Here is a 10,386-nt window from a genome sequence, read left to right as displayed (position 1 = left end):
GTTCACTTCAATTTCTAACAAGAAACCTACTCATAAACTGGAAGAAAACACCGTGGCACTGGGTTTGAAGGAAACCAAGACCCATCAGAGACATGCAGCCAGGTGTACATGTAGGTGTAATATGACAGTACTATATGGTGTCTGGTATGGCCCTAGGTCAATGTTTTCAGGGAACATCTTTCCCCACAAAACTCTTCCTCTCTTCTTTGCCTTCAGCATCACAGAAGCCAGTACCTCCAGCTGCATTCAGTCACTGTCACTTTTCAGGCCTACACTACGTACGCAGCCTTTGTCAAGTACCTGAATCTGGGGGAACCAATGCTGCCTCTAAGGATAAAGAAACCAGGATCATAGCAGAAATAGTTGCAGGCATTGGTACCACATGTGAAGGGAAATCCAGACAAGAAAGTTTGCTTTCAAGAGGCCAGACGGAGACTTCTTAACAATTTTCCAAACTCTAAGCCAACCTGCCACCCACTGCACTCTGAAGTCTCTGCCTCTGTCAGCACCATGGACAGTATCCACACTCCTACTGTTATGTCAGACAGCACCAGGAGCATTTCATTCACTGACATTGTTTTGGAAGAGAAATATACACTAGTTTTATCGATGACAGCTCTACATATTCAACGTATGGAAACGAATCCCTCATTTCCATAAATGTAACGGACACTCCAATCTTCTAAGGTTTACATTGGCAGCAGAGACATAAAAAAGGAACAGAGCAAAGAGCTACCCGCACATCTCTGGCATTCTACACTACCTCTGACTCCCCCAAATACCCAGCTAGTGGCCCAATGTGAACAGATAACACATTACTGAAAAGAAAATAAATACAATACTATTTTTTACTGCCTTTTGGAATTCAACGCATCTACACGGTCATAAGTCCAAGAAATGCTATCAACAGTCAAGCAGCACATAGAAGCATTCAAAGAGAAATACGGCTGAGAAACTCCTGAAGAAGATATAATGGTCATCCCTGTGGACACTAAAATTCAACCCCACAACATCTGGAATCCAATCAGTTTCGAAGCTGCAAATAGGGCCCTAAACTCTTCCCATAAACTACAAGATGGAGGATTTCAATTTAGGAAAAACTCACCACTTCTCAGAATGCTTCCAACTCTTCTGCTCATTTCTCACGACTATGAAAAAGAGTTAATAGGAGAACTACTTCAAATTGTTTCAGGAAAACAGAATCAGAATTGCTCAGGTTGGAAAAGACCTCCAAAATCATCAAGTCCAGCCTCAACTTAATCAGACTACCCTACCTCATACAACCCAAACCATGAGGGATTCAGACCCAGCATCACACATAACATTCTGTCTGTATGTATTTGTTGACACTTGCTCAAGGAAGGCCAGGAGGCTTGACAGTACAGCCATATGATTTCCAAATGCACAATGGTCTGTCCAGAAAATTAGAAATGGGGAACACAGCCACCCTGGGAAGAAGACCTATAAACAAAATTTCAACTATGAAGAAACGCTGCATCATGATGTGACATCTGGACACACAAGATGTTTCAAACAAGATTAATAAGCCATTGCCAGATATGCATCACCATTCCATACACAGAGACAAATTTTATCATCAGACGATTACCATTACCCTGCAAGACATTGAAACTGGGAAAAAATGGTTCATACATACTACAGCTATTTGCACCAACTATGAAATCAAACCGCTGGCCCCACAATATCACTGCCAACCCCCCTGTGGTCTACATTCAAATCCAGCCACATTCAAATGCAGCCACTCACCATCCTTGTTCTGCATTCACTGCCTTTTCTTGCACCACGCAGACATTCAACATGAAGCAGTCGGTCAGCTGCTATCAAGAGCATGTCATTCAGTTATAGTTGAAGAAAACATTAGCATGTCCAAGTCCTTTTCCTGACTGGTGGAAACAAGTAAGGTCATCCAGGGCAATGAGAGCTCCCTCCCACACTGTCCACTAGTTTAAGCTTTGACAACAAACAAGGCAAAACTGAGAAGTGAAGCAATTACTTACCAATCTTCAGATCGTGCTGTGCAGTCACGGCAAATGTCATTCAACATGAAGCTAAAGTGATGGACCCACAAAATGGCACTTACCTTCCAATTGCCTTCTAGCAATGTCTGCTCCATTCCTATGCAGTCAGAATTCAAACAACCCTCTTTCCTCCACATTTTCTTCATATTTGGCATCCCCAAGCAATTCCCAAATAATATGCCTATGATTCTCTTCAATATTTGTTGATAACAAACAGCTTCAAAGACCAGTAGCCCAGCCCATTTCCCTACAATATGCAAAAAGACCATGACAGGGGTTGACACAAGAACATCTTCTCCATCAACGTATCATCATGCACAGAAGTTGGAAAGAGTTTAAACATAAAGCAGAAATCATATATAAGGTCGTTAACCTTTTGTTTCAAGACCAACACACCTGAGACACCCAGCACATGTGCGACCGGGAAGTCAAACAACCCTGCCAACAATGCAACGTGTAAGGTGGCAGTCAAAGCAAACTCATGGTTGGAATCACACAGAAAGAAAGAAAACAGAAGTTGAAGTCTCTTCCTGTGGGACTATTTTAGAAGTTAAGACTACCGAGAAATTATAAGACATCATCTTTAACCCCCTGCTTCTTTTTACCTCATATAATCTTGTCTACAGCTTGAGACCTTGTCAATGGAAGAATTTCCTGTAGTACAACACTCTCATTTTGAAGCATAACAACACTGGCCAGAAATGGAAAACATGAACCACATCCATCCAGGTAGTATAGGCCGGAAGACATGAAAATCACAGTGAAGGAAATCACAGGGATAGACGATAATAGAGATGAATAAACAAGAATTCACACTGGGATTATATGGCATTCTAGCTCTAAAGAGCTGTTCCACAAACGACTTTGGTGAACAATTCATTTCCAGGCAACTATCGTTGCCTCTTAAGACCGGGAAATAAGGATTATGCTGTTACCACCACAGAGCATTGAACCAGCTATGAAGTCAAACCATACACTTGTCTAAACCACACTAACTAACTACTACTTAGAATCAACACCAGCCTCTCACCTTCTTCTCTCAATATTCAGACTTCACTTGCATCATCAACTGGAACCGCATTGAGCACTAAGTTGATCATGAACAACACTTCATTCAGCAGTGTTTTACAGAAACCTAAGAATATGAAATTATTCCTATTGACAGCTTTAATCATGCAAGACATGTACGGAAAGATCTCCAACACTGGGTATTTATAACTGATATTCCAGTCTTGAAAGGGCTATCAATTACACTGTGATCCGTCTTTAGCATTCAAAAAGAAACAAAGCAATAATGTTGCATCTACCAAAGTGATAAACAGCATTGACGCTGTAGACACATCACTCTTGCATCTGCCCAAACATTATGAAACTAAACATTAAAGTGATAAAATCCCAACATGGCAGATGCCATAAGAAGTGTTAGCAAAGATACGCCCAGATCTATTCATAGGAGGTCATCAGGACATTGACAAAAGGCTGAGAAACAGCAAAACACATGCCCTGCTTTCATCATAAGCCATTCACACAAGGCACCCACAAAAGGAGTAGTTAAACACTACAGGCTGCAGAGATAGCGATTAATTGTGATTACAGGCAAATAGCCAATGGCAAATGATGATTTGGCCATACGATTCATCAAGCACTTTGATCAAACACACTGCTACCAATGGGAAGCCCATATAGATTGATAATTCGAAATAATAACAAGGTACTGGACAGACCGTGAAGAAAACGCTGGCTATGCATATTCGGGAGGTCAGGATCAAAGGTCAGTGCAATCTAGGGAGGTCAGAAGTAAAGATGTGTTCAATTTAGAAATAGAAAGAGAAGACTTTGTACTGCCAGCAGCCACACAACCAACGACAGACTGGAGCGGGGAAGGGAAACGTGATATCAGGGAATGTCAAATCCCAAGGGACAGCCGAGCGAGGGACCGGAGGTTTCACACTGCCATTATATGCCATTCTAGCTCTACAGAATTGTTCCACACACAACTTTGGTGAAAAATTCATTTCCAGAAAACTATTGATGCCTCTAATGACAGGTAAATGAGGATTGTAGTGTAAACAGCACAGAGCTTTGCACCACCTCTGAAATCAAAATGTACCCATCAGAAAGGAAAGCTAACTAACTACTTCTTAAATTCAACACCAGCATTTCACCTTCTACTCTCAACACTCACAGAATTCAATTGCATGACCAACTCTAACAGCATTTGGCACTAAGTTGATCCTGAACAACACTTCATTCAGCAGTAGTTAACAGAAACCTAAGAATATAAAATTCATCCTACTGACAGCTTTAAAAATTCAAGCAAGAAAGCAAACAGCCCCCCAACTGGACATTTGTAAAACATATTCCAGGCTTGAATGTACTATCAATGCGATACGGCAGAGAGTGATAGACCCGAGCGAGAGACGACGGATGGAGGCAGGGAGGGAGCGGGGAGGCGCCGCGGTCGCAGCACTCACCGTGAGGGCGTCGGGCTCATCAGCGCGGTGCGCGGCAGCGTCTTCCCCGCGCAGCGGCGCGGCCTCGTCGGGCGGCGGCCGGGCCGGGAGCGTGTCGCAGCAGCTGCCGCCCGCGCAGCGCGGCTGGCTCTTGCGCGAGTCGGCGGTGAGCGACACGTCGTGCGAGTAGGAGCGCAGGAAGGCGCGGACGCCGTCGATGCCCACGAAGTGCGAGGCCGGCACGCCGCGCCAGGCGCCCACGGCCGAAGGCGCCGGAGGCGGCCGCGAGAGGCGCCAGCGGCGCAGGCGCAGCGCCAGCAGCAGCAGCAGCAAGGCGACGAAGAGGCACGACACGGCCGCCACGGCCAGCACCAGCCAGCGCGTCAGGCTGCCGGCGGGCTCGGCCGGCGCCGCCGCGCTGCCCAGCTCCGACAGCAGCTCGGCCACGCTCTCGGCCAGCACCACCGTCAGCGTGGCCGTGGCCGACAGCGCCGGCCGGCCCCGGTCCTTCACCACCACCACCAGGCTGTGCCGCGCCGCGTCGCGGGCCAGCGGCGAGCGCGCCGTGCGCACCTCGCCGCTGTGCAGCCCCACGCGGAACAGCCCCGGCTCCGTCGCCTTGGCCAGCTCGTACGACAGCCACGCGTTCTGCCCCGCGTCCGCGTCCACCGCCACCACCTTGGCCACCAGCGCGCCGGGCTCCGCCGAGCGCGGCGCCAGCTCCACGCCCGCCCAGCTCCACGCGCCCGCGACGGACCCCGAGCCCGGACCCGAACCCGGACCCGGCGCCGCCGCCGGCGGGTACAGCACCTGCGGCGCGTTGTCGTTCTCGTCCGCGATCAGCAGCCGCACCGACACGTTGCTGCTGAGCGGCGGCGCGCCGCCGTCCTCCGCCCGCACCCACAGCTCCACCTCGCGCACCTCCTCGTAGTCGAACGAGCGCAGCGCGTACAGCGCGCCCGTCTCCGCCTGCACCGACACGTAGGACGACAGCGGCGCGCCCCGCAGCCGCCCCTCCCGCAGCCGGTAGCGCACGCGCGCGTTCTGCCCCCAGTCCGCGTCCCACGCGCGCACCGTCAGCACCAGCGCGCCCTCGGCGTTGTTCTCCGCCAGCCGGGCGCTGTAGCGCGCCTCCGCGAACACCGGCGCGTTGTCGTTCACGTCCAGCACCCGCAGCGCCAGCACCGCGCCGCTCCGCAGCGCCGGCGACCCGCCGTCCGCCGCCCGCACCGTCACGTTGTACTCCGACGCCCGCTCGCGGTCCAGCTCCCGCGCCGTCACCACGCTGTAGTAGTCGTCCAGCGCCCGCTCCAGGCGGAACGGGACGCTCTCGCCCAGGCTGCACCGCACCTCCCCGTTCGCGCCCGAGTCGCGGTCCTGCACGTGCAGCAGGGCCACCACCGTCCCCGGCGCCGCGTCCTCCGAGATCTCGCTCAGCGCCGACCGCACCGAAATCTCGGGCGCGTTGTCGTTCACGTCCGTCACCGAGATCGACACCTTCGCCGTGTCGAACAGCTCCCCACCGTCTCGTGCCTGTAACTCCAATTCATAAAAATTCCATTCCTCGAAGTCAAGATTTCTCAATAGTCTGATCGCTCCCGTATCGGCTTCTAGCTGGAATACCTTTGAAGCTTTCTTCGTCATTTTCCTAAGAGTATATCTCACGTCGCCGTTGGTTCCGTCGTCGGGATCGGTGGCGGTGACGCTGAGCAGCGTGGAGCCCACGGGCACGTCCTCGGGCACTCGCACCGTGTACACCGCCTGGCTGAACGCGGGCGCGTTGTCGTTGGCGTCCAGCACAGCCACGCGGATGCGCGCCGTGCCCGTCCGCGCCGGCTCGCCGCCGTCGCTCGCCCTCAGCAGCAGCTCGTGAAACGCCGCCTCCTCCCGGTCCAGCGCCTTGGCCAGCACCAGCTCGGGACGCTTCTCGCCGTCGGCTCCCGCCTGCACCGACAGCGAGAAGTGCTCGTCGCCGCTCAGCGCGTAGCTCTGCAGGGAATTCACACCCACGTCCGGGTCGTGAGCCTCGGGCAGTGGAAATCGTGCCCCCGGAGCTGTCATTTCACTTATTTTCTCCTCTATCTCGAACTCCTTAAAAACGGGCGCATTGTCGTTGATGTCCATCATTTCTACTTCGATTGCATAAACCTTCATCTCGCCCTCCACGATCAGCTCACAGCGCAGCACGCATTCGGATTCGCTCTCGCACAGCTGCTCCCTGTCGATCCTCTCGGCCGTCACCAAGTGGCCGCTGCTCGCATGCAGAGCGAAATACTGCGCCCTGCCTTGGGACACCACTCGGGCGCCGCGGGCGCCCAGCGCCGCCAGCTCCAGCGCCAGGTCCTTGGCCACGTCGCCCACGAACGAGCCCTTGGGCAGCTCCTCGGGCACCGAGTAGCGCAGTTGCCCCCACGCCGCCTCCCACGCCGCCACCAACACGCAGCACAGCAGCGCCCGCTGCCTCCGGCCCCAGCGCCCTTCTCTCGCCAAGCACATCTCCCGCACGGCCCCGCCGCCACCTCACGGTCGCCGCTTCCGCGCTGTTCCCACTCCGAGCTCTGCTTCCTCTTCTCTCCTGCCTTCTTCTCCGGCTCCGGCTCGGCGTCCGTTGCCGACCGCTCCCGCTGCCCCTCCGCCTCGCTGCAGCACCGCTCCGCACCGCGGGGCCGCTCGCAGTCCGCCCGGACGCCGACACAGAGACAGAGCGAGCGAGCCGGGCCGCAGCGGGCGGGGCTGCCTGCAGCGCTCCGCTCCTTCCTCTCCTCCACGGTGAACAGCGGCGCCCGCAGCCAACGCCCGGCACTGCACGCACGGTTCCACCGACCGCCGCCGCTGCCTCAGCCGCGGGAACCGCCGCCACAGCACAACCGCCGCACCGTGCACTACATCTGCACTTCGGTAACAGCCTTTTGCTTTCCTTTTCACCCGGTCCTTCTCGTCTGGGTTGAGACGACATAGGTCTTGTTCACACTGCTCGCTGCCTACACCAGCAGAGATTTCCTCTTCATCCCGTTATTTTTTAGTCTAGGTTGCATCTTTTTGGTTTCTTCCATCTCTTTACACATCTCAGTCTTATCCCCTTTTTGCACAAGGGCACTCCTCCTTCCGATGTCCAGAGATTCTTCTTCAGTCACTCGCGAATGTAATATTCCTAAGTTTTCCTTGTGTCTTTTATAATCTCAGTACTGCATACATTCCTGATGTCTTTTGTTTCCATTTCAACTGGCTTTACGAAACTGTCACACTTTCTCCATCTTACACAGGAAAGGGATTTCATGTGTTGTGCTTATAGCAGAATTCAACAGAAAGTGGAGTTCCCAAACCATACCATTCCTCCCTGTCACGGTGCAGGAGCCAGCAGCTCTCGTCTGCCCACCCCATCAATTCTGCGATTGGCCACAAGTTCTCCACATCAGTTTGTAACATGTTCTCGAGTAGCCAGCGTGCCACAGGTAGATCAGAGGTGATGGGCATATTCAACGCTTGCTGATTTTCTGCTACCGCTTGATTGAACAATGCGTAGAGTATTGCTGTGTTCTCCAGTAACCTTTCCCTGCAAGCCAATAGCTTGGCTCTACATGGTATTTCTTCTTCTACATGCAGTGAAACAAACTGGGGGCACTGCTGCAGGGTAAAACTGACTTGACACAACTCTGCTTTAAGAAGCCCTTTTCCAAAGCACTTGGAAGTCACTGGCAGTTCCAGCTGCATCTTCATTGGTCCTCGGTTGAGGGGACAAAACAATTATTTCTTTCTTCAAGGCCATCGTGATAATGGGGATGGAAAGGTGATCATCATGGATCTGTTATTTCTAACACATAGAAAGCAGGATCGTTATTTTTAATTCCAGTTCTAAATATTTCTGAGCATTATCTAGTTTTTGCAGAAGCAACCTGTACATCATGTACTCCATAGATTATTCTTACAATCGTTCTCCAATTATTTTGGGGGTTCTCCAGCACTGCAATATCAACTTGTTGCTACATTCACTGGTGATTTCTCTTGTTCTTCCAGTGTCAACGGTCTACAATAATCTGTTACAATAAACTGTATCCATGATACATCATAAAGGGTATGCGCCATGCTTATTTTCCAGTGCATCATGCAGATGAGTTCCCAATCCATGTACTTTCCCATTGTTGGGTTAGACAAGGAGCCAGGGGGACCCCTGAGCCCACTGAGAAGGCAGACTGTGCCATTTCAAGTGTTTTCAATTCTAATTATCAAGAAACACCTTGTAAGGGACACTGCTGCAGGGTGCAGTTTCACTGACACATCTTTGCCTTAAAGTGAGCACCTGAAGTCAATGAAAATTCAAGTTGCATCTTTGCACGTCATGATTTTACACTCAGTGATACTGGTTGAAGGCTCGTACAAACAGGGCTGTCCGTCTTCAATGCCATGACATCGAATGAAAGGGACCTAGTGATATAGGCACTAACCTGGGCACAGTATTAGCAAGTAAAACTTGGTACAGGCAACTGCACTGCTGACCCATCAGCCATCCTATTTCAAGGATTGCCTGTGATCTCTATGTCTGTGATGCAAGAATAATCTCTAGCCTTTGGTAAACTAAAACATGTACAAGTCAGCATCTACACCAAAGTGATAGAGAAATAATTTCTGTCATTCCTTGTGTGGGCAGTCTGCACCCGTCAGTTCCCTCTAAAATGTCTACATGCTTGGAGACTGGAACAGTAGAAAACTCTGGCCTTCCTTTCAGTTCACTTCAATTTCTAACAAGAAACCTACTCATAAACTGGAAGAAAACACCGTGGCACTGGGTTTGAAGGAAACCAAGACCCATCAGAGACATGCAGCCAGGTGTACATGTAGGTGTAATATGACAGTACTATATGGTGTCTGGTATGGCCCTAGGTCAATGTTTTCAGGGAACATCTTTCCCCACAAAACTCTTCCTCTCTTCTTTGCCTTCAGCATCACAGAAGCCAGTACCTCCAGCTGCATTCAGTCACTGTCACTTTTCAGGCCTACACTACGTACGCAGCCTTTGTCAAGTACCTGAATCTGGGGGAACCAATGCTGCCTCTAAGGATAAAGAAACCAGGATCATAGCAGAAATAGTTGCAGGCATTGGTACCACATGTGAAGGGAAATCCAGACAAGAAAGTTTGCTTTCAAGAGGCCAGACGGAGCCTTCTTAACAATTTTCTAAACTCTAAGCCAACCTGCCACCCACTGCACTCTGAAGTCTCTGCCTCTGTCAGCACCATGGACAGTATCCACACTCCTACTGTTATGTCAGACAGCACCAGGAGCATTTCATTCACTGACATTGTTTTGGAAGAGAAATATACACAAGTTTTATCGATGACAGCTCTACATATTCAACGTATGGAAACGAATCCCTCATTTCCATAAATGTAACGGACACTCCAATCTTCTAAGGTTTACATTGGCAGCAGAGACATAAAAAAGGAACAGAGCAAAGAGCTACCCGCACATCTCTGGCATTCTACACTACCTCTGACTCCCCCAAATACCCAGCTAGTGGCCCAATGTGAACAGATAACACATTACTGAAAAGAAAATAAATACAATATTATTTTTTACTGCCTTTTGGAATTCAACGCATCTACACGGTCATAAGTCCAAGAAATGCTATCAACAGTCAAGCAGCACATAGAAGCATTCAAAGAGAAATACGGCTGAGAAACTCCTGAAGAAGATATAATGGTCATCCCTGTGGACACTAAAATTCAACCCCACAACATCTGGAATCCAATCAGTTTCGAAGCTGCAAATAGGGCCCTAAACTCTTCCCATAAACTACAAGATGGAGGATTTCAATTTAGGAAAAACTCACCACTTCTCAGAATGCTTCCAACTCTTCTGCTCATTTCTCACGACTATGAAAAAGAGTTAATAGGAGA

At 50.4% G+C, this 10,386-nt stretch overlaps 1 pseudogene; it reads right to left on the bottom strand.

Moving 5' to 3' along the window:
* Positions 1-2,232: 2,232 nt before the first annotated feature.
* LOC149915870 (protocadherin gamma-A5 pseudogene) lies at positions 2,233-9,982 on the bottom strand (annotated as a pseudogene).
* Positions 9,983-10,386: the final 404 nt, after the last annotated feature.

The sequence above is a fragment of the Phasianus colchicus genome, chromosome 15 (assembly GCF_987193195.1).
Source record: "Phasianus colchicus chromosome 15, bPhaCol1.hap1.1, whole genome shotgun sequence".
Taxonomy (NCBI): Eukaryota; Metazoa; Chordata; class Aves; order Galliformes; family Phasianidae; genus Phasianus; species Phasianus colchicus.
The sequence above is the reverse complement of the archived record's forward strand: the minus strand, read 5'-3'. Positions and strand labels throughout refer to the sequence as shown.